The sequence below is a fragment of the Callithrix jacchus genome, chromosome 12 (assembly GCF_049354715.1).
Source record: "Callithrix jacchus isolate 240 chromosome 12, calJac240_pri, whole genome shotgun sequence".
In the NCBI taxonomy this organism is placed as follows: Eukaryota; Metazoa; Chordata; class Mammalia; order Primates; family Cebidae; genus Callithrix; species Callithrix jacchus.
Window position 1 is genome coordinate 125,365,127 of NC_133513.1, and position 24,892 is coordinate 125,390,018.

Consider the following 24,892-nt stretch of genomic DNA (forward strand, 5'->3'; position numbering starts at 1 on the left):
CCCTTTTTAAAGAATAGGTCATATGTGTGGCTTGAGGCCTCACCACCCACCTGCGCGTTGATTGGGTCGTGTCTCCTCTTTAAAACTTAATCAACAATCGCACATGGCTCCTTGTCGTAACTTCTTACGCAAGGAACTCCAGATTTTTGGGAAACAACAGCTTATTATTAACTTACGAATTCACTTTTCTTTGAAAGAAGGGAGTTATTACATCGTGCCTCAGTCTACAGCTGTTCATAGAAGATGTACTGTGGATTGGGGCCGGCAGGGCTGTGGTGGAAAGGTGTCACGGGCAGTTTGGCAGTACGTCATTTTACTGGCGTGTATTGAGATGTAAATGAGGATGGCGGGGGGCGGGGGGGGGCGGGGAGCAGGCCTGAAGGGTGTAAACACCTGCTTTTGCCACTGATTCTGCTGTTGGTTCATAGTGTGGGAGAACCAGTCACAGTTTTCTCATTTGGAGTTGTAGATTCGGGCGTCCTCGGTGATTCCAGGCTTTGAGCAGATCCGTGGTAAAATGCCATCTTAGTTCCCGAAAGGAGCAGCAGAAGGGGAAAGCGAACCGGGCCGTGGAAGGTGCCTCAGTTTACCTCCACAGCATGACCGGCAAAAGGCCAGCATTTGGATGAGGTTCCCGAAGAATCAATCTCAGAAAGTAGATCTGTGTCTTGTAGAAGAGAGCACATTCCCATTCATTCTCTAGGCTGAGGATGGGGGAGGGCACTATGCATGCACGTTATACCTGAGGATTCTTTTCCCTGCCTCTCCCGTGGTTTGAGGGCACCCCTGTTAAATCGAAGGGGCACGCTGTGGCAGAGAACACGGAGCTCCTGTTTCTGTCCTGACAGTCCTCCGGAGGCCTTGCTAACTGACAGTATCTGAACAAGCAGGTGGTGGTCCTACCGTGAGGGAACTATCACAGAGGAGGAGCTGGTCCTCAGCCCCGTGTTTTGGGTCTAGCTGCTCTAATGTATAAGTAAGTGTCAGTGCCCTGCAGACTTTCTTAGAAGGTTGATCTTGACTGTGGGCTTCCGTGAAATAAAAAGGTACAGCCTTGGTCCTGAATGCTGTATCTTTTCAGTTTTTCCTTGACTCCTCGGTTTCCAGACAGGCAAGCTAGGATGTGTGTTGGATGCTGGTGTGAATTTTCCATCTGGACCCCAGAATAGCCCTCGTTAGTGTGGGGACTGAAGAAGTTCAGGACTCCGGCCACCGCGATGACGGTCTTTGTGGAAGAGCCTATGCTGGCCGCCTAGGAACCCCTTGGGCAGCTGTTTTTATCTCAACAGGGCCCTGTTGGGCTGGCACCCCAAGCTGAGCTCTGAGCTGTGTGAGGGAGATGTGCTTTGGGGGGGCGGAGGCCGGAGGTGTCTCCTGCCCTGCAGCTGAGCCCCGGGAGCTGCCTGGGCCTGCTTTCTTTGCACGTGACTTTTACGTATGAAACACAGGCCTGTGCTGCAGGTGAGGGCCGGGCCTGCTCTCTCAGGGGCCCCTCTAGAAGGCTCTCAGGAGCCGAGTTCTTGATTGCCTGGGGTTTATGACCCCAGGGCATGACCTCAGGAACTTTCTGTGTTTGCCAGTTTCCAAGCGAGCACAGCTGGCACGGGCATCATGGGAAACCCCATCCTTGGCACAGAGAACTGGTCTCCAGCAAAACTGGGCCTCAAAGTCAAAGCGGAATTCAAACCTGGGGAAAGTGATTCCGGCCGGCTCAGGATGAAGGGTCTCACGAGGGAAGGGTTGTGCGTGCGCCAGGGCAGGAGGCGTTGCTGGCCGCACAGCTCAGCCTGAGACCGGGTGTGAGGTTAGCGCCTTTAGCTGGATCGGTCAAATGTTTAGTTGGGTGAGGAGGAATCCGGCCCAGGTGCCATCCTTCCTGGGCAGGGAGCTGATTAAAACCCGCCCCTGCCTTTCCCGGACATGCACGCTGCCTGGAGAGTGGTCGAGCAGCACTACTTCAACTTTGAAGGAGCCCTGGCTCTTCCCGCCTGAGGAGGACTCTATGCGATCACCCAGCCAGGGGTGGAAGGCCAGGGCCAGGGGTCTAGAGGCCTCAGTTTTTCTTCTGAAGGGACGCCGGGTCTGTGTGAGGCCCCGAGGACACGTTTCCCAGGCCCACACTGACCTCTGCTTCCTGTTAGGCTGAGATTCAGTACTATCTTGATGATGATGGGGCTGGTCTGAGCGGGAAGGGACTTGAAATCACAGAAACCTCTGCATGCAGCTTTCTGTGGTCAGCCTGCTGCTGTGGCCAGTGGCCATGTCCACGTCAGAGTTTTATTAAAGAGCACGATTGGCAGGTGCATAACATCTGGTAGCCTGATCCACAGCTCTGGTCTCAGAGCGGGAAGAAGAGGAAACTAGAGAGAAGGACCCTCTGGTGACATTCAGCAAAAAGAAGCAGTGTGGTGGCGACATTGGGTTGGACAGGTGGGGGCTTCCTGAGCCCACCCTTGCTGCTTGTCCATTCCTCCAGTGTTCACTGGCACCAGTACCCTGTGTGTGGCCACCGATGGCGTCGGGCACAACGGGAGCACAAATGGGGATCGGTCCCCAGGAGAGTGTGACCCACAGGGAGTCCTGCAGCCTGCCCCACACCGTAGAGAGCGACACAGCTGGCAAGCGGCTGGTGGCATCAGGAGCAGTGATGAGGGCGGCCCTGCGGGTCATCTAAACAGTACTGTCTTCCCTTTTTTTTAAAAAAAATTGTTTTTATTTTTTGAGACAGTTTTGCTCTGTCGCCCAGGCCGGAGTGCAGTGGCGCGATCTTGGCTCACTGCAACCTCTGCCTCCTGGGTTCAAGCGATTCTCCTGCCTCAGCCTACCAGGTAGCTGGGATTACAGGCATGTGCCACCACACCTGGCTAGTTTTTGTATTTTTAGTAGAAACGGGGTTTCGCCATGTTGGTCAGCCTGGTCTCGAACTCCCGACCTCAGGTAATCTGCCCACTTCAGCCTCCCAAAGTGCTGGGATTACAGGTGTGAGACAGTGCGCCCGGCTTGTCTTCCCCATTAACAGCACTTCTTACACTCTGCTGCCTTTTCATGTCTTCTAATCATTAATCCCCAGCAGATTCTTTGCTGTGTGGAGCAGTGGAGCCCCCAGAGGCCTCTTGACCCCCTTCCTTTTATGTAGATGCATTTGTTGACTTACTCCTGGGGTCCAAAGGGAAGGGGAGTCCAGCTTCTGAAACAGACCCTGGCACCTCCATTTTCAGGTTTCATGGATGCTTGTTTAAGAAGAGTTTAGTCTTTATGGATTTTAAAAGAGCCCCCGAGGCCCTACGATCTGGGCATGGTTTTGGGGGCAGCTGCGGTGCTGGCTGGAGCAAACTCAGGGAGAAACAGGAGATGGTTTCTGCTCTGACAGCCATGCTCAGAAGCACAAGCGCTGGGCTCACAGCTCCCGTCTGTACGCAGGGATCTCTCTATTATTTCTATTTTGCTTCCTTTGCATTCTGTTTACATTCTGAAGCTGAAAGCGTAAAGTAGGATTAGGTTGTGATTGGAGACCCTTTCTGTGTTCCATTGTAAGCCCCATTCTCCTTAGAGCTGTGTCCCACACCTTCTGTGCTTGTATTTTCATTCGGTTCAAAATATTTTTATGACTTTGTTATGATTTCTTCTTTCACCTATGGGTCATTTAAATGTGTGTGTTTTAATCCAGATGTTTCATTTTTTCTTGCTATCTTTCTATTATATATTTCGAGTTCAATTTCTTTTTGGCCAGAGAACATACTTTGGATAATTTCAATTATTTTAACTTTGTTGAGATTTGTTTTGTTACCCAGCAAATTGTCTATTTTGATGAATGTTTTATGTTCACACCAAAATGCTATATATTCTGCTATTGTCGGGTGGTATATCCTACATATGTCGGTTAGAGAGACGTGGTTCATGGTGTTGAAATCCTCTATGTCTACACATTTCCTTTTGCTTTTTTTCACTCCGAGGAAGTGAATATCCTTACCATTTTTCTCTACATCTCTTACTGAGAGATGAGTGTTGAAGTCTCCAATACGATTGTGACCATCCCTGTTTCTACCTCTGTTTCTTTTTTTGTTTTATGTATTCTGGGGACATACAGATTTGGGATTGGTATGTCTGCTCAATGTGTGGACTCCCGGATCCTTATCTGTGTCCCTCTTTCTCCTGGTAACGCTGCTTGCTCTGAAATTGACGTTGTCTAATGTGAATATAGCCACTTCAGCTTTCTTTTGATTAGAAGTCTGCATTGTATAACTTTTTGCATCTGCTTGTTTATTATTTTTTTGAGATGGAGTCTCGCTCAGTCGCCCAGGCTGGAGAGCAGTGGCACGATCCTGGCTCACTGCAACCTCCACCTCCCGGATTCAAGCGATTTTCCTACCTCAGCCTCCTGAGTGGCTGGGATTACAGGTGCACGCCACTATGCCCAGCTAATTTTTGTTTATGTTTAGTAGAGATGAGGTTTCACCATGTTGGTCAGGCTGATCTCGAACTCTTGACCTCATGATCCACCCACCTAAGCCTCCCAAAGTGCTGGGATTACAGACTTGAGCTACCACACCTGGCGTGCATCTGTTTATTCTTAACCTGTCTAACCCTTTATATTTAAAGTGTGTTTCTTTTCTTTTCTTTTTTTTTTTTTTTGAAGACAGAGTTGTACTTTCCTCACCCCAGGCTGGAGTGTAATGGCATGATCTTGGCTCACTCCAGCCTCTGCCTCCCAGGTTCAAGCGATTCTCCTGCCTCAGCTTCTCGAGTAACTAGGATTATACAGGCACCCCCCACCATCACTGGCTAATTTTTATATCTTTAGTAGAGATGGGATTTCACCATGTTGGTCAGGCTAGTCTCAAACTCCTAACCTCAGGCGATCTGTTCGCCTCAGTGTCCCCAAGTTCTGGGATTACAGGTGTGAGCCACTGCACCTGGCCTAAAATGGGTTTCTAATAGAAAGCATAGAGTAGATGTTTGCCTTTTAAAAAAATTTAGGCCGGGACAGTGGCTCACACCTGTAATCCCAGCACTTTGCGAGGCTGAAGTGGGAATGTCACTTGACCTCAGGAATTTAAGACCAGCCAGAGTAACATAGTGAAACCCTGTTTTAACAAAAAATTTAAAAATTAGCTGTAGTTGGTGTAGTCCCAGCTACTTGGGAGGCTGAGGCTGGAGGATCACTTGAGCCCAGGAGTTCAAGGCTGCAGTGAGCTGTGATCACACCACAGCACTCCAGCCTGGGTGACAGCGCGACAGCCGGTCTCAAATAAATAAAATTTTAATCTGAAAATATCTGCCTTTCAACTATGTAGTTTAGCCCATTTACGTTTAATATTTAGTGACGTTGTTGGGTTTAGATCTAGCTTTCTGCTATTTATTTTCTGTTGGTATTTTCTCTTCTTTTCTTGCCTTCTTTGAATTATTCTGTATGATCCTATTTTATCTCCATCATTGGCCTCTATTCATTATACTTCACTTTTTACAATTTTTATTTTTATATATTTAGGGTACATGTGTAGATTTCTTATGTATGTATATTGCACAGCGGTGATAGCTGGACTTTCTGTGTTTCCATTACCTGCACAGTGGACATTTTGTCCCACAGGTAATCTCCCCCCTCACCCTCACGCCTTTTATAGTCTCCAGCGTCTATTGTTCCACTCTGTGTGTCCGTGTGTGCCCATCATTTAGTAATGAATTCTTGGCCTAGGCCAATGTCCAGAAGAGTTTTTCCCAGGTTTTCTTCTAGGATTTTTATAGTTTTAGGGCTTACTTTTAGGTTTTTAATCCATCTTGAGTTAATTTCTGCATATGGTGAGAGGTATGGGTCCAGTTTTATTCTTCTGAGTTATGGCTATCCAGTTTTCCCAGCACCATTTATTGAAAAGGGTGCCATTTCCCCAGTGCATATTTTTGTTGACTTTCTTTGAAGATCAGCTTGTTGTAGGTGTGTGGCTTTATTTCTAGATTCCATTGATCTATGTGTCTGTTTTTATACTAGTACCATGCCGTTTTGGTTACTATAGCTTTGTAGTATAATTCGAAATCAGGTAATATGATACCTCCAGCTTTGTTCTTTTTGTTTAGAGTTCCCTTGGCCATTTCAGCTCCATATGAATTTTAAAGTTCTTTTTTTCTAATTCTGTGAAAAAAGATGTTGGTAATTTGATAAAGGGCATTGAATCTGTAGATTGCTTTGGGCAGTATGGATTATACCTCTCAACTCAATTTTTACTGTTTGCTTTAATTCAAATATCATCTACAGCTTTTCACAGTCCTTCGTGAAGAAATAATGCTCCCTTCCTTTTGTTTTGTTTTGTTGGCTGTGGTTTTCATATATTCATTTTACTTTTTTTTTTTTTTTTTTAAGACAGTCTCACTCTGTCACCCAGGCTGGAGTGCAGTGGCATGATCTTGGCTTGTTGCAAACTCCATCTCCCAGGTTCAAGCGATCCTTCTATCTCAGCCTCCCGAATAGCTGGGATTACAGGCGTCCACCACCACATCGGGCTAATTTTTGTATTCTTAGTAGAGGCAAGATTTTGCCATGTTAGCCAGGCTGGTCTCCAACTCCTGGCCTCAGGTGATCTGCCCGCCTCGGCCTCTCAAAGGGCTCATGCCTGTAACCCACCGTGCCCTGCCTCGGACACTTCACTTCTGTGTGTGTTAGGAACCCTCCAGTGCCTTGAGGCTCATTTTTCTGTGCATAATCTGTTATCCTGCAAAGGAATAAAAATCAGAAAGTCTTTTTGTATGCCCTCATTTCGCACTGTTCTTCGTATGCATTCGGTTTCCGTTTGACAGCCTCTCCCCGCTGAGGAACTTCCTGAGCACTTGCTGTAGCGTCGGTCTGTGGGCCACAACCCCTTTCAACTTGCGTCTGTCTGGAAACGTTCACGTCTCCTTTTTTGCTTTTTTGGTAACAGCTTTAATAAAATATAACTCACATGCCTCACAGTCCGTTCACTCACATGTGCAGTCACAGGGTTTTAGTGCATTCACGGAGTGGCACGACCGTCACCACAAATTCAGAACATTTCCATCACCCAAAAGAACTCCGAAGGCATTAGCAGTCGCTCCCCGAGAACCACGCGTCTCCCTCCTTCCTCTGTAAATCTGCCTGTTCTGGACATGCCACATAGGTGGAGTCATACCCTGTGTGGTCTTTGTGTCTGGCTGCTTTCGCTTAGTGTGAGGTTTTCCGAGTTCATCCATGTCGTCGCATGCGTCAGGATTTCATTCCTTTCTGTGGCTGGAATAATACCCAATTGTGTGGCCAGTCCACGTTTGTTTATCAGTTCGCAAGCTGACTGACATTTGGGTCGTTTCCACTTTTTGGCAATTGTGAATTGTGCTGCTGTGAATGTTCCTGTGTGTGTGGTTTTGTGTGGCCCTGTGTTTCTGTTCTCTTGGGTTTACACCTGGGGTGGATGACTGGCCTGTGGTGGCCCTGGGTCTGACAGTGGGAAGACCGGCCTGCAGTGGCCCCGGGTCTGATGGTGTGAAGGCAGCTGCACTGTCTTCGGGCAGCTGGTCCACCTTCCGCCTCCACCCAGCGCATGAGAGTTTTCTGTTCTTTCCCCAGTGGCGGCAGCCGCCTTCTGCCCAGACGGCTTCCTCTCCCCACTCGGGACAAAAGGATTTTGCTTCCACGCTTAGCCTAGAAGGAGTAAAACAGGAAGAAGGAGGCCTCTGCTTCCTCCCCTCCCGGTGACCTGGGGAGAGGGTTTGCTGCGCTTACCCCAGTGGCTTGGGGCTATGGCTGTGAATGACAGGGTTCTAGGAAGGGGTGCCTGTGCCTGCACCGGGGCCACTTCCTGTCTTCTGCCCTCTCAGTCTTTTCTGTGAGTTCCTGGTGTCGTCCCCTGTCTGGAAACTTGGTCCCAGTTCTTCTAAAGGCTGCACCAGGCCTTGGGGGGCCTAAAGAGTCCTCACCCACTGTCTCCTGTGCCCGGCCAGTCATGGGGAACCTGGGCCATCTGAAGGTTTGTCTCCATTTGGAATTCAGCCCCTCGGGGCCCTGGAGCTCATCGGTGGGCTCCGGGAAAGACACAATTCTGTAGATGAGGTGGCTTTATCTGTTTCCAGGATGGGAGTGACATTCTCTTGTGATTTTCTGCATCTTAAGCGGAGGTGGTTTTCTGGTGGGTTTGTTTTAGACAGAAGTTCACTCTTGTTGCCCCAGCTGGAGTGCAGCGGCACAGTCTCAGCTCACTGCAACCTCCACCTCCCGGGTTCAAGCAGTTCTGTCTCAGCCTCCCGACTAGCTGGGATTGCAGGTGCCTGCCACCATGTCCCGCTGATTTTTTGTACTTTTAGTAGAGACAGCCACGTTCGCCAGGCTGGTCTCAAACTCCTGGTCTCAGGTGATCTGCCCGTCTCTGCCTCCAGAAGTGCTGGGATGACAGGCGTGAGCCACCTTGCCCGGCCTTTTGTGTTTTGAAAAACGTTTTTGTTACCTTGCCTGTAAATTACCTCTTTTGATAGTCACCTGTTTGTCTGGAGAGATCGTAGTGTCCGTTATTAAATCTCACAGCCGCCTGATACAGTAAAGATACTTTTGTTGTACTGACGGCCCGTATTATTTGGACTGGTTTCTGGCCTCAGCTGCATCACACGTTTGTAATGAACGTATGTGAGGATTTCATTGCTGGGATCGACTGATTTCTTTTTCCCTTTTGTAAATTCCTTTTATCTTATTTAAGCCTAGAAAGGCCTCTCCAGAGATTTGAAAAACGCTCATTGTTCCTTTTACCCAGTGGGTTTCAATGCTTTGGGGTTTTTTCAGCTTTAATTCCCTTTATTTAGAGTTTTAAGGTAGAAGGGTAACAATCCACGGATTTATTTTTCCTCACCATCAGCAGCCCAGTGGCCCGTTACCTGCACGTAACACCCCCCTTTCCCGCTGAGCACAAGGACCTTCTCTGCCGCGGGGCCTGTGTCTGGAGCAGCTGTTCTTCAATCATGTAGCCACTCTGAGGTTTTGGGGTTTCTTTTCCAGATGGGTAAAACTGCATTATTTAGACTAGAGAATTATTTTTCTGTCTGAAACAGAGTTTGCCGTTTTCCCCCCAGGCCCGTTTTAAGTTGCTCCCTTGGCCTGGCAGCCAGAACCTCCCCGATGGCGTTCTTTTCTGTCGCTGCTGCTGCTGTGCTGGCTGCCGGGCCTAGGAGGTGCTGGATGATTGGCCGTGGCTGCCGTGAGCCCTCAGCCGCGTGTCCCGAGCCCGTGTGGTCTGACTGCACAGGCCGTGGCATTCGGCAGGTGCAGGGCTGCGTGGCCCCAAAGCAGGTAAGCTGCGCGTGGGAGTGACCCAAATGCCCACTCCTGAGCCCTCACTCTCTCCCCTGGCACCTGCAGCTTCTGGGAGTCCCCACAGCAAGATGCCGAGGCAGGGGAGGGCTGGGCCTGGCTTACGATGGCCCCCGCAATGTGGAGGCCCAGCCTGGAAGTGGACCGAGCTCAGCCCCACAGCCCTGGGGTCTGTGGGCCCCGGCAGCCCCGCTTCTGTCAGTCGGATCTGCATTTGTTTTCTCTGGCTGCAGTGACAAATTGCATACAGTTCCCCACATAGACGGTCCTCTTGCGGGGTCTTGCTGCTTTCTCTAAGCCTGGAATGGGCTAACTCCAGGCGCCGGCCCGACTGTCCTGGCTGGGTGTTGCCTCGTGCACACTGGTTGATAGTGGAATTCCACCGGAGCACTGAGTGCACGCGTGTTTTTTTTGTTTTCTTGAGGATTGAAAGTTGTTTATTTAAATACACATGCCAGCAGTTGGCTCCAGGGTTACCATGATGGAAACAAGCCAGGAGGGTTGGCGCTATTTCTGTATGAAAGAATAAAGGCTGTGACACAGAACACGAATATGCCACCAGTTTTTAAAATTTCACTTTTCGCTGTGGTAAGATAGACATGACGTCGTTTTCACCATCTTAGCCATTTTTAAGTGCACACTTCAGAAACGTCAAGTATATTCACATTGTCCAGAACGTTTTCATCTTTAAAACGGAAGCTCTGTCCCCAGGACCTGTTTAGCAAGTCCTCACTTACCCTCCTGCAGCCCCTGGCAGCCGCCTTCGGTTTTCTGTTTCTACGAGTTTGCTCCAAAGACCTCCTGCCTCCATGCTGTGGCACATCTCAGCATTTTCTCCCTTCTTACGGCTGAGTCGGGTTCCGTCTGTGTAGCCCACATCTTGCTTATCCATTCCCCTGTCAAAGGACACTCGGGTGGCATCTGCCTCCAGGCCACGGCGAATACCGTTGCTGTAAACATGGGTGGCCAAATGTCTCTTCCAGACCCTGCTTTCAATTCTGTTTTTAATATTTTGAGGCGGCTTCGTGGCTCACACCTGTAATCCCAGCTACTTAGGAGGCTGAAGCAGGAGAATTGCTTGAGCCCACAAGTTGGAGGCTGTGGCGAGCTGTGATCACCACCACACTCCAGCCTGGGTGACATGCGAGACCTCCACTCAAAAAGATTTGAGGGGCCGTCATACTGCTTCCCACAGTGGCTGCACCGTTTGACGTGTCTGCCAGCGGTGTGGCATGGTCCAGTTTCTGCACACCCTTACTCATACTTGGCATGTCTTGATTTTGTCCATAGCCACCCTAATGGGTGTGAGGTGGCATTGCACGGTGGCTTCGATTTGCACTTTCTGACAATCTGATGTTGAACTCCTTTGTATGTGCTTATCGGCCATTTGTTTATCTTCTTTGGAGAAATGTGTATTCAAATCCTTTCCCAGTTTTAAGATCAGATTATTTGCTTGCTATCAAGTTATAGATTTTCTTTTTTTTTTTTTTTTTGAGATGGAGTCTCTCTCTGTTGCCTGGGCTGGAGTGCAGTGGTGCGATCTCAACTCACTACAACCTCTGCCTCCCAGATTCAAGCGATTCTATCTCAGCTGGCACCACACCCAGCTATTTTTTATGTATTTCTAGTAGTGACTGCAGGGTTTCACCATGTTGGCCAGGGTGGTCTCGAACTGCTGACCTCCAGCAATCTGCCTGCCTCGGCCTCCCAAAGTGCTGGAATTACAGGCAAGAGCCACCATGCCTGGCCAAGTCATGGTAATTCTCTGTACACCCTGAGCATGAACCCCTTGTCGGACATGACTTGCAGATACTTTCTCCCATCCACAGGTTGTGCTTCCGTCTGCTGATTACGCCCGGGGACGCACAAAAGCTTTCGATTTTGCCGTAGTACACTTTATCTACTTTTACTCTTACTGTCTGTGCACCGATGTCATATTCAAGAGATCATCCCAAATCTAAAATGTCATGAAGCTTTTGCCTTCATTTTTTCCCTAGGGTTTTGTTCTTGAAGGTCTTATATTTAGGTCTTTGGTCATTTTAAGTTAACTTGCACGGGCACAAGGTAAGGACCTGGCTTCATTCTTTGGGTGTGGACATCCAGCTTTCCCAACATCATTTATTGAGAAGACTATCGTCCGCACTGAGTAGCCTTAGTCCCCTTGTCAAAAACCATTTTCTGTATGAGCTCACACTTGTTTATACACCCAGGATGTATTTCTCCTGTGCTTGCTTCCATGAGAGGATTGTTTTACCTTCACATTGTGAACTACAATCCACTGGAAAAGGATTTTTTGTCTATGGTAGGAGCAAGTTATATTTTTCTGTGTGAATGTCCGGTTAACTCAGCACCGCTGAGAACAAAGACCACCTTTGCCCATTGCCTGGCGCGGCCGCCTGCCGCACAGACCAGCGCCTGCTCACGGGCAGGTCGGTTCCTCAGCCCCGCAGTGATTCCTCCGAGTCTCGTCTGTTCTGATCCCAGTGCCCCCTCTTCACTAAGTACCCTCGGAGAGGCCCGGATCTGGGTGGCGCGAGGCCTTCAGTTCTGCCTTCATCTTCACGGCTGCCTCTGTTATTTTTGGCTCCTTGTTCTTCACAGGTCAAGCTGCTGCAGAGGTGAGCAAGTCCCCCTGGTTTGTGGTTCTGCTGAGCCGACTGGCCTTTCCGAGGACTCTGGGGGAGACGTGACCCTTTCCTGAGGCACAGGGGCAGCAGTGCGCAGAGAACCACATGCTACTTCCCTGCAGGGCAGTCCTGATCGGCCTCATTGATTTGGGTCTTTTAAAATATTCCTGTGTCTATTCTTTTTTTTTTTTTTTTTGAGACGGAGTTTCGCTCTTGTTACCCAGGCTGGAATGCAATGGCGCGATCTCAGCTCACCGCAACCTCCGCCTCCTGGGTTCAGGCAATTCTCGTGCCTCAGCCTCCTGAGTAGCTGGGATTACAGGCATGCGCCACCGTGCCCAGCTAATTTTTTGTATTTTTAGTAGAGACGGGGTTTCACCACGTTGACCAGGATGGTCTCAATCTCTTGACCTCGTGATCCACCCACCTCGGCCTCCCAAAGTGCTGGGATTACAGGCTTGAGCCACCGCACCCGGATCCCCTGTCTATTCTTAACCGGCCACTGTCTTCCTCTGCTCTCTTGTATGTCGGGGTTCTATTTATGCTTGCTGTTTTCTGGCATCTGTATCCTATCTCTGTCTCTGTGGGTCAGGTTTAGCCTCCTCATTGTGAGTCCCAGGTCTCCGCTTATTGCATCTTTGGCATTTTTTTAATTTAATTGTGTGTGTGTGTGTGTGTGTGTGTGTCCCATTGACCAAATCCAACCTAGTAATCCTTGATTAGATGGCAGATATGGGGAATTGTATGTTTTGGGGTAGGGGGTTAAATTATTTTTTGCTTCCCTTTAAATATGTTTTAAAATTATTATTTTTAAAGTTTTTTATTTCCATAGGTTACTGGGGACAGGTGGTGGTCGGTTACATGAGTAAGTTCTTCAGTGGTGATTTGTGAGATTTTGGTGCATCCGTCATCCAAGCAGTGTACGAGCACCCAATTGGTGGTCTTTTACCCTCACCCTCCTCCCACCCTTTCCCTGAGTCCCCAGAGTCCATCGGCTCATTCTTATGCCTTTGCGTCCTGGTAGCTTAGCTCCCACGTATGAGTGAGAACATACCTTTACTTCATTTGGAGTTATAGCCTCCAGTCTCATCCAGGTCGCTGTGAATGCCATTAATTCATTCCTTTTTATGGCTGAGTAGTATTCCAGCATGTGTGTGTATGTGTGTGTGTGTGTGTGTGTCTTACAGTTTCTTTATCCACTCATTGATTGATGGCCATTTGAGTTGGTTCCACATTTTTATTTTTCTTTTCTTTTCTTTTTTCTTTTTTTTGAGACAGAGTTTCGCTCTCGTTGCCCAGGCTGGAGTGCAATGGCACAATCTCGGCTCACCGCAACCTCCGCCTCCTGGGTTCAGGCAATTCTCCTGCCTCAGCCTCCCGAGTAGCTGGGATTACAGGCACGCACCACCATGCCCAGCTAATTTTTTGTATTTTTAGTAGAGACGGGGTTTCACCATGTTGACCAGGATGGTCTCGATCTCTTGACCTTGTGATCCACCCGCCTCGGCCTCCCAAAGTGCTGGGATTACAGGTGTGAGCCACCACACCCGGCCGGTTCCACATTTTTCAATTGCAAACTGTGCTGCTATAAACATGCGTGTGCAAGTGTCTTTTTCGTACAGTGACTGCTTTTCCCCCACGTAGCTACCTAGTAGTGGGACTGCTGGATCACACGGTGGTTCTACTGATAGTTCTTTAAGGAATCTCCACACTGTTTTTTATAGTGGTTGTACCAGTTCACGTTCCCACCAGCAGTGTAGAAGTGTTCCCGGTTCACTGCATCCACGCCAACATCTATTGTTTTTCGATTTTTTGATTATGGCTATTTTTGCAGAAGTGAGGGGGTATCACATTGTGGTTTTGATCTGCATTTCCCTGGTCATTAGTGATGTTGAGCATTTTTTCATATGTTTATTGGCCATTTGTGTATCTTTTTTTTTTAACACAATTATTTATTTATTGAGAGCCTCCTCTCCGCCATTGCAGTCCCTAGGTCACTTTTTCCGCTTGTAGATTTTGTGCACAAGCCCCAGAAAGATAGCTGGGGGCAGGGGCACTGCGTACTGTTCAATGAGAGCCGTAATGTGGTTGTAACTGTCTTCCTCATACTTCGAGAACACGGCCGGCACATCCAGCTCCTCCTATAATGCCTTCACTCTGGCCACCTTCTCAGCCTCCTTCTGCCGTAATTTTCCTTCAGGATCTGGTGCTGTTCCGGAGTGGACCGTCGCAGACCCTGGACCACCAGCCAGCTGCATTTGTGGTCCTGCATGTCAGTGCCAACGTTGCCAGTCACACTGGGGTCCCCAAAGAGGTCCGGGTAATCATCCTGAATCTGAAAGAACTCTCCCATCTCCAGCAGGATCTTCTTGGCATTGGCATGCTCCTTCTCGCCATCAATTCCTGCCGTGTACATGGCTGCAGCTACAGGAAGGTAGAAGGAGTAGAAAGCCGTCTTGTACTTGACAATGGATTTGTACCTCTTTTCAGTGAATCTGCCGAGATCCACATTGTCCTGAGGGGCTGTGATGAGGTCCAGGGTCTGCCCAATCTCAGTCTGATAGGAACTCTGCAGGAAGAGCTCGATCAGGTTCAGGTGATAGGCCTGCTCCGGCAGTAGAGCTTCAGCAGGTGGTAGACACATGCTTTCAGAAGGATAGCATCATTGATGGCATCCAGACCCACACCTGGCTTCTGATACCAGCAGATCTGTCCCCGGCGGGTGAGGGATGAATCCATGGTGTCATCTGTCACCAGGAAGAAAGCTTGCAGCAGTTCCACATGCCAGCCCACAGTCAGGGCCCGCTGGAGACTATCAGCATCCTGTTTCCTTGGCTCCATCAGCTCCCGGAACGCTACGAGCACCGTCAAACCCCGGTGATACTTGCCTCCAATGGCGTTGTACTCCAGGACCTCCTTGAGCCGAACGATAGCATCTCCTGTCTCTGGGTGCCCCATCTCATCCTCAGTCAGCACCCTAACGATCTGGGAGAAGTGCTGAACGAAATCCTGCTTTTCTTGGGCATAAACATCTGATTTCTGGTCTCCATTCATTCTGAGGGAGGAGCAAAGGGCTCTGTTCCTGGATGCGGGTTCCTGCTTGGTCTGTGTATCTTCTTTTGAGAATTGTCTGTTCATGTTCTTAGGCCATCTTTGATGGGATTATTTGATTATTTTCTTGCTAATTTGTTTGAGCTCATTGTAGATTCTGGATGTTAGTTCTTTGACAGATGTGTAGATTGTGAAGATTTCTCTCCCATTCTCTGGGTTGTCTGTTTACTGACTGTTCTTTCGATGTGCAAAAGCTCTTTCATTAAGTCCCAGCTACTTATCTTTGTTTTCATTGCATTTGTTTTTGGGTTCTTGGTCATGAATTCTTGCCTAAGCCCATGTCTAGAAGGGTTTTTCTGATACTATTTACTAGAATTTTTAAAGTTTCAGGTCTTAGATTTAAGTCCTTAATCCATCTTGAGTGGATTTTTGTATAAGGTGAGAGACGAGAATCCAGTTTCATTCTCCTGCATGTGGTTAGCCAGTTACCCCAGCACCGTTTGTTGAAAAGGGTTTCCTTTCCCCCCTTTGCTTTGTTTGCTTTGTCAAACACCCGTTGGCTGTAAGTATTTGGGTTTATTTGAACCCAAAGTTCTCTATTCTGTTCCATTGGTCTGTCTGTTTTTATACTAATACCATGCAGTTTTGGTGACTGTGGCCTTAAAATATAGTTTGGAATCAGGTAAAGTGATTCTTTCAGATTTGTTCTTTTTGCTTAGTCTTGCTTTGGCCATGTGGGCTTTTTGATACCATGTGAATTTTAGGATTTTTTTTCCTAGTTCCGTGAAGAATGCTGGTGATATTTTGATGGGAATTGCATTGAATTTGTAGATTGCTTTTGGCAGCATGGGCATTTTCACAGTATTCTATGCATCCGTGAGCACGGGATGAACTCCCACTTATTTGTGTCGTCTGTAATTTCTTTGGGGAATATTTTATAGTTTTTCTTGTAAAGGTCTTTCGCCTCTTTGGTTGGGTATATTCCTAAGTTGTTTTTTTTTTCCAGCTGTTATAAAAGGGGTTAAGTCCTGATTTTATTCTCAGCTTTTTGCTGTTGGTGTATAGGTCAGCCACTGATTTGTGTATATTAGTTTTGTATGTGGAATCTTTGCTGAGTTCTGTGATCAGTAGCAGGAACTTTTTGGAGGAGTCTTTAGGGTTTTCCAGATAAACAGTCATATCATCACAACGGTGACAGTCTGACTTCCTCTGTGCTGATTTGGATGCTCTTTCTTTCTATTGACTGATTGCTCTGGCTAGGACTTCCAGTACGACATTGAAGAGGAGTGTGAGAGTGGGCATCCTTGTCTTGTTCTGGTTCTCAGAGGGAATGCTTCCAGCTTTTCCCCAATCAGCCTTATGTTGGTTGTGGGTTTGTCATAGGTGGCTTTCATTACATTGAGTTATGTCCCTTGTAGCCGATTTTTCTGAGAGTTTTAATTATAAAGGGTTGCTGGATTTTGTCAAATGCTTTTTCTGCATCTATTGAGATGATCATGTCATTTTTGTTTTTAATTCTGTTTATGTGTTGTATCACCTTTACTGACCTATGTATGTTAAACTGTCCCTGCATCCCTGGTATGAACCTACTTAATCATGGTGGATTATCTTTTTAATACACTGTTGGATTCCATTAGCTAGTATTTTGTTAAGGATCTTAGCATCTATGTTCATCAAGGATATTGGTCTGTACTTTTCTTTTTTGGTTATGTCCTTTCCCGGTTTTGGTATATTAGGGTGATACTGGCTTCATAAAATGATTTAGAGAGGGTTGTCTCTTTCTCTATCTTGTGGTCTTGTGGTCTAGCGTCAATAGGATTGGTACCAATTCTTCTTTGAATGTCTGGTAGAATTCAGCTGTGAATCCATCTGGTCCTGGATTTTTTTTTTTTTTGATTGGTAATTCTATTATTACCATTTCAGTCTCACTGCTTGTTAGTAGTCTGTTCAGAGTATGTAGTTCCTCCTAATTTAAGTTAGCAGGGTTGTGTCTTTCCAGGAATGTATCCATCTCCACCAGCTTTTTCTAGTGTTTGCTCTAAGGGTGTTTATAGCAGCCTTGAATGACCGTTTGTATCTCTGTTATGTCAATGGTAATCCATTTCATTTCTAGTTGAGCTTATTTAAATTTTCTCTATTCTTTTCTTGGTTAATCTTGCTAATGGGGTATCAGTCGATTCTTTTCAATCCATGAAAAGAACTGGCTTTTCGTTTCGTTTATCTTCTGTATTTTTTTGTCTGTTTCCATTTCATTTAGTCCTGCTCTGATCTTGGTTATTTCCTTTCTTCTTCTGGGTTTGGGTTGGGTTTGTTCTTGTTTGCCGGCTCCTTGAAGTGTGACCTTAGAGTGCTTGTGCTCTTGGAGGCTTCTTGATGTAGGTGTTTAGAGCTATGAATTTCCTCTTACGCTGCCCTTGCTGTATCCCAGAGGCTTTTACAGGTCACGGTTGTTGTTCAGTTCAAAGAATTTTTAAATTTTAATCTTGATTTCATTGTTGACGCAGCGATCACCCGAACAGGGTATTTAGCTTCCATGTATTTGCACGGTTGCTCCACTTGAAAGGTACAGACTTGCAAAATGGGTCAGAATTCGCCAACCAAGTGTCTGCTGTCTTCAAGAGACTCACCTAACACATAAAGACTCACATAAACTTACGGTGTTGGTCTAAGAGAGTGCTTGATATAATTTTAGTTTTCTTAAATTTATCGAGGCTTGTTTTGTGGCCTATCATATAATCTATCTTGGAGAAAGTTCCATATGCTATTGAATAGAATGTATGTTCTGTAGTTGTTGGGTAGAATGTTCTGTAAATATCCATTAAGTCCATTTGTTCCAGGATATAGTTTAAGTCCGTTGTTTCTTTTTTTTTTGAGACGGAGTTTTGCTCTTGTTACCCAGGCTGGAGTGCAATGGCGTGATCTCGGCTCACCGCAACCTCCGCCTCCTGGGTTCAGGCAATTCTCCTGCCTCAGCCTCCTGAGTAGCTGGGACTACAGGCACGCGCCACCATGCCCAGCTAATTTTTTGTATTTTTAGTAGAGACGGGTTTCACCTTGTTGACCAGGATGGTCTTGATCTCTCGACCTCGTGATCCACCCGCCTCGGCCTCCCAAAGTGCTGGGATTACAGGCGTGAGCCACCGCGCCTGGCAAGTCCATTGTTTCTTTGTTGACTTTCTGTCTTAATGACCTGTCTAGTGCTGTCAGTGGAGTATTGGAGATCCCACTATTATTGTGTTGCTGTCTATTTCATTTCTTAGGTCTAGTTATAATTGTTTTATAAATTTGGAAACTCCAGTGTTAGGTGCATATATTTAGGATTATGATACTTTCCTGCTGGACAAGGCCTTTTATCATTGTATACTGTCCTTCTTTGCCTTTTTAAATTGCTGTTGCTTTAAAGTTTTCTTTGTCTGATATAAGAATAGCTACTCCTGCTCACTTTCGGTGTCCATTTGCCTGGAATGTCTTTTTCCACCCCTTTACTTAGGTGAGTCTCTTGAAGACAGCAGAGACTTGGTTGGCGAATTCTTACCCACTTTGCGAGTCTGTATCTTTTAAGTGGAGCATTTAGGTCATTTATGTTCAACATCAGTATTGAGATGCCAGGTACTATTCCATTCATCATGCTATTTGTTGCTTGTATACCTTGGCTTTTTTTAAAAATTGTATTTTTGTTTTTTAGGTCCTGTGAGATCTATGCTTTAGAGAGGTTCTGTTTTGATGTCTTTCCAGGGTTTGTTTCAAGATTTAGAGCTTCTTTTTAGCAGTTATTGTAGCTCTGGCTTGGTAGTGGCAAATTCTCTCAGCATTTGTCAGGAAAAGACTGTATCTTTCCTTCATTTATGAAGTTTAGTTTCACTAGATACAAAATTCTTGGCTGGTAATTGTTTATTTTTTTTTTTTTAAGGAGGCTGAAGATAGGGCCCCAGTCTCTTCTAGCTTGTAGGGTTTCTGCTGAGAAATCTGCTGTTAATCTGGTAGGTTTTCCTATATAGGTTATCTGGTGCTTTTTGCCTCACAGCTCTTAAAACTCTTTCGTTCATCTTTGGATAACCCGATGACACTGTGCCGAGGTGATGATCTTTTGGGGATGGATTTCCCAGGTGTTCTTTGAGCTTCTTGTATTTGGATGTCTAGGTCTCTAGCAAGGCTGGGGAAGTTTTCCTTGATTGGTCCCCCAAATATGTTTTCCAAACTTTCAGATTTCTCGTCTTCCTTGAGAATGCTGATTGTTCATTGTTCTCATATTTGCTTTCATTATGCAAATTATGCATTATGTTTAACATAATCCCAGACTCCTTGGAGGCTTTGTTCATATTTCCTAATTATTTGTTCTTCGTCTTTGATGCATTGAGTTAATTAGAAAACCTTGTGTAATCCCAGCACTTTGGGAGGCCGAGGCGGGTGGATCACGAGGTTGAGAGATCGAGACCATCCTGGTCAACATGGTGAAACCCTGTCTACTAAAAATACAAAAAATTAGCTGGGCATGGTGGTGCATGCCTGTAATCCCAGCTACTCGGGAGGCTGAGGCAGGAGAATTGCCTGAACCCAGGAGGCGGAGGTTGCGGTGAGCCGAGATCGCGCCATTGCACTCCAGCCTGGGAAACGAGCGAAACTCCGTCTCAAAAAAAAGAAAAAAACCTTGTCTTGAAGCTCTGACGTTCTTTCTTCTGCTTGATTTTATTGCTGAGACTTTCCAGAGCATTTTGCATTTCTGTAAGTATGTCCATTGTGTCCTGAAGTTATGCTATCTAGTTCACTGAAGATTTCTTCTCTCATTTCTTGTATCATTCTTTTTCTTAGATGGAGTCTCACTCTGTCACCCAGGCTGGAGTGCAGTGGTGTGACCTCAGCTCACTGCAGCCTCTGCCTCCCAGGTTCAAGCAATTCTCTTGCCTGGGCCTCCCAAGTAGTTGGAACTATAGGCACCCACCACCATGCCTAGTTAAGTTTGTATTTTTAGTGGGTTCACCATGGGGTTCACATAAGGTTCACCATATTGCCCAGGCTGATCTCCAACTCCTGACTTGTATCATTTTTTCTATTTCCTTAAATTGGACTTTGCCTTTCTCTGGTGCCCCCTTGATTGACCTTCTGAGGTGTTTTTTTTTTTAGGTAAATCAGGGATTTCTGCTTGGTTTGGATCCATCATTGGTGAACTAGTGTGATTCTTTTGGGTTGTTAAAGAACCTGGTTTTGTCATATTACCAGAGTTGGTGATTTGGTTCCCTCTCATTTCGGTAGGTTCTGTCAGATGGAAGGTTTAGGGCTGAAGGCTGTTGTTCAGACTTTTTTGTCCCATGGGGTGTCCCCCTGATGTAGTGCCCTCACCCTTTTCCTATGGATGCGGCTTCCCAAGAGCTGAGCTGTAGTGATTGTTATCTCTCTTCTGGGTCTAGCCACCCAGCACGTCTACGAGGCTCCAGGCTGGTATGGGGGTTGTCTGCATGAAGCCCTGTGACGGGAGCCATCTGTGGGTCTCTCAGCTGTGGATACCAGCACCTGTTCCAGTGGAGGTGGCAGGGGTGCAGTGGACTTGGCTTTGGTGGGCCAGTGCTCTTTTATTTTACTACTTGGCCTCCTGCTGGGAGGTGGTGCTTTCCAAACAGCATCATCTATTAGCATGGAGAGGAACCTGTGGTGAGTGGGGCCTTAAACTCCCAAGAGTATATGCCCTTTGTGTTCAGCTACCAGGGTGGATAGGGAAGGCCCATCAGGTGGGGGCGGGGCCGGTGTCTGAGCTCAGACTCTCTTGGGTGGGTCTTGCTGTGGCTGCTGTGGGGCATGGGGGTGACATTCCAGGTTAACGGAGTCGTGTATCTAGGAGGATTACGGCTGCCTCTACTGAGTCATGCAGGTTGTCAAGGAAATGGGGGAAAGCTGGCAGCACAGGCCTCACCCAGCTCCCACACAACCCAAAGGGCTGGTCTCACTCCCACCATGCCCACCCCCCAGCAGCCCTGAGTCTGTTTCCAGGCAGTGGACGAGCAGGGCAGAGAACTTGCCCCAGGCTACCTGCCTCTCAGCTGCGAAAGTAGGGCTTCCGTCCTTCCTCCCGCTGTGGAGTCTGTATACTGGATTCACACCCTCCCTGAGTTCCGGCAGGAAGTTTTTCCTTAGGTTGGAATTGTTACAGAGTTCAGGCAGAGGTTTCCTTCTCCCTGTGCCCTTTCTCCAGTGGCTCTGGCTGCCGTCCCCAAGGACCCCTGTGAGGTAAGGCAGAAATGGCTCCCTAGGGGACCCAGAGAGCCCACAGGGCTTTTCCCGTGGCTTCCTCTGTCCCTGTATTTCACTCAGCTCTCTGAGTTGACTCAGCTCCAGGTAAGGTCAGAATCTTCTCCCGTGATCTAGACCTTCAGGTTCCCCAGTTGGGGCGTGTGTTCGGTCCCCCTTTCCCACTTCCACAGCTTGGGCACTCACAGTGTTTGGGGTGTCTCCCAGGTCCTGCAGGAGCCATCCGCTTCCTTCAGCGGGTCTGTGGGTCCTCACGGCTTTCCTGATTTATTCCTGCAGTCGTTCTGGATGGAGAAGTTCGTGATGCGAGACTCCACACGCACCACGATCCTCCTCCTGGGTGTTCTCTCCTCTTGAGAGATGTTTTTGAGCTGTGTTGTGGGACACTGCTCAGTTGTTTGGGAAGAGCGTTCTCTGCGAGGCTTGCCTTCAAGATGAGGGCTGGAGTGGCTCACCACAGAGACAGTGCCTGTCTTGGTGCCCTGCCCAGTGCCCTGAGTATTACAGCTCAAGCTTCCATCCACGGGGGAACCCACCAGCCTATGTGTTACGCTGCCGTGGGGAGAGCAGCTGGGCTCCAGAGCTCTTGGGAATCAGTGCTGTGGTCTTGGGGGTCCTCGTCTGGATCCTGGTTCCCTTACCCAAAGAGCTGGGGATCTGGCCAGGTGATCCTCATATTCCTTCCTGTTCCAGAAGTGCCGGGGTCAGTGGACAGTCTGTCCAGGCAGGAGCTAAGCTGTCTGTAGACCGTTTTTGTTTTTTGGTCTGATATTTTCAAAACACTCACACGCTCAGGGGTTTATTTTATAGAGTGATCGTTGCTGCTAATTCTTATATCTCAAAAGGGACTTCCAGGTATGAATGTGACCTAAGCCTTCCTCCCAGTAACAACCCAGGCAGACTTACAGCCACACGGAACGTGGCCCATACATACCGTGCGTGTCTCGCTTGAAGGTGGCCACGCCTCCGAGCCCCGGAGCTGGTGGCTATTCCCCCAACACTGGGTGGTGCTTGCTGTACTTGGCTAGGGTAGCGTGTGGCTTCAGCCCAAGCAGTGCACTGGCAGATTTTCACTCACACTTGTTATATAACTGAAATGATAATGGGAAATACAGATGCAAGGTTTTTGTCCTTGATGAAGAGTTGTGGCTTTGAACCTGGCTGTGATATGTTTTTAAAAAGATGTGGCTGGCTTTCTGCCTCTGGGAAGGTGGTGGGGACACAGTTTTACCAGCTCCTCCATTAATACAATCAAGACCCTGGACATGAAATAAGAAACCAATGTAAGAAGACTGCGAAAGGTGGGCTGGAGAAAGCAGCTGGCCAGGGGCCTCGGACCCCAGGATGACGCCTGGTGACGTCCCTGGGTTTTCTTTTTGCCTGGGATGTTCCAGACACAGAGGTGGAGAAGCCAGCTACCCGGGGCCAGCAGGGCACAGATAAGCCATCCCCAAGAGCCAGGACGGCAGCAGCCTCACAGCAGGCATGTCCTGATGTGCATGTGCAGATGGCCAGGTGCACGAGGGACCCCCAGTGAGGGGCCGGAGAAACACAAACAGAAGCCATGGGGGCTGCGAGCTCACCTAGGAGAGCGGTAACATTAGAAATGGCACATCTCCAGATGCAGGCGAGGGTGACGGAGCCGGGTCGCTGATGCACAGCTGATGGGAGCCAAGGCACCTCTGGAAACTACCCAGCCAAAGAAACACCCAGAAATGGCTCAGTGCCAGGTTCCTCCAGTGGATGAGTGGAGGAAGAAACTGTGATGCAGCCACATGTGAGTCACACTCAGCAGTGAGAAGGGTCAAGTGTGGGCGTCACTCGGCAGTGAGAAGGGTGAAGTGTGGGCGTCACTCGGCGGTGAGAAGGCTGAAGTGTGGGCGTCACTCGGCGGTGAGATGGGTGAAGTGTGGGTGTCACTGGGCGGTGAGAAGGGTGAAGTGTGGGCGTCACTGGGCGGTGAGAAGGGTGAAGTGTGGGCGTCACTCGGCCATGAGAAGGGTGAAGTGTGGGTGTCACTGGGCGGTGAGAAGGGTGAAGTATGGGTGTCACTCGGCAGTGAGAAAGGTGAAGTGTGGGCGTCACTCGGCCATGAGAAGGGTGAAGTGTGGGTGTCACTGGGCGGTGAGAAGGGTGAAGTGTGGGTGTCACTGGGCGGTGAGAAGGGTGAAGTATGGGTGTCACTCGGCAGTGAGAAAGGTGAAGTGTGGGCGTCACTTGGCCATGAGAAGGGTGAAATGTGGGCGTCACTCGGCGGTGAGATGGGTGAAGTGTGGGTGTCACTCGGCGGTGAGATGGGTGAACCGTGGGCGTCACTCGGCGGTGAGATGGGTGAACCGTGGGCGTCACTCGGCGGTGAGATGGGTGAACCGTGGGCGTCACTCGGCGGTGAGATGGGTGAACCGTGGGTGTCACTCGGCGGTGAGAAGGGTGAAGTGTGGGTGTCACTCGGCAGTGAGATGGGTGAACCGTGGGCGTCACTCGGTGGTGAGATGGGTGAACCGTGGGTGTCACTCGGCGGTGAGAAGGGTGAAGTGTGGGTGTCACTCGGCAGTGAGATGGGTGAACCGTGGGTGTCACTCGGCAGTGAGAAGGGTGAAGTGTGGGTGTCACTCGGCAGTGAGATGGGTGAACCATGGGCGTCACTCGGCAGTGAGATGGGTGAACCGTGGGTGTGCCTGGTAACCTGTGTTGCTCCACAAGCATCACACTGATCCTGGGAGGTCTCCTTCACCTACTGTATGACTTTTTTTCTGTAACATTCTTGAGATCACAAAATTTTGTAAGTGAGAAGATGGTGGCCTCCCTGGCTTATGCAGGGGGAGGGGTAGGAGGAAGGTGAATCTGACAGTGAAAGGGAACCTGTGGGGAGAGGACTGTCCCCAACCTCAGCTGCTTTGCAGTCCACGTCCTGGCTGCGATCCTGTCCCACTGTGTTCCCAGATGCTCTTGTTGGGGGCAGTGTGGAGGGGACATGGGACGTCTCTGCATTCTGTCTTACAACTGCGTGTGATCAACCATCATCTCAAACTAGATTTTTTTTTTTTTTTTTTAAGAAATAGTCTTGGCACTTCAATGAAAATTCAGAATTTTAATGCACGTGTAGGTGATTTAGAACCTGAGCTTCCAATCACAGAGATTGCCCTTCCTTCCTTCCTTCCTTCCTTCCTTCCTCCCTCCCTCCCTTCCTTCCTCCCCTCCCTCCCTCCCTCCCTCCTCCCCCCTCCCCCCTCCCTCCCCCCTCCCTCCCTTCCTTCCCCCCTCCCTCCCTCCCTCCCTTCCTTCCCCCCTCCCTCCCTCCCTCCCTCCCTCCCTCCCTTCCTTCCTCCCCTCCCTCCCTCCCTCCCTTCCTTCCTTCCTCCCCTCCCTCCTTACCCCCCTCCCTCCCTCCCCTGGAGACAAAGTCTTCCTGTGTTGCCCAGGTGGGAGGGCAGTGGCACGGTCACAGCTCACTGCAGCCTTGGTGTCCCAGGCTCAAGCCGTCTTCCCGCCTCAGCCTCCCAAGGAGCTGGGACCACAGGCACCCACCTGCCTAGTGTTTTCATTGCAGAGGTGGGGTCTCCCTCTGTTGGCCAGGCTGCTCTCAGACTCCTGGGTTCAAGCGACCCTCCTGCGCTGGCCTCGTAACATGCTGGAGTTACAGGCCTGAGCCACTGTGCCCGGCCCAGATCACCTGTCA

General features: G+C 48.6%; 1 protein-coding gene and 1 pseudogene across 1 annotated transcript in view; one reads left to right on the plus strand and one right to left on the minus strand.

The window, feature by feature from the left end:
• Nucleotides 1–24,892, plus strand: part of JAKMIP3 (Janus kinase and microtubule interacting protein 3) — a 130,813-nt gene that overhangs the window by 26,413 nt on the left and 79,508 nt on the right.
• LOC118146443 (farnesyl pyrophosphate synthase pseudogene) lies at nucleotides 13,917–15,005 on the minus strand (annotated as a pseudogene).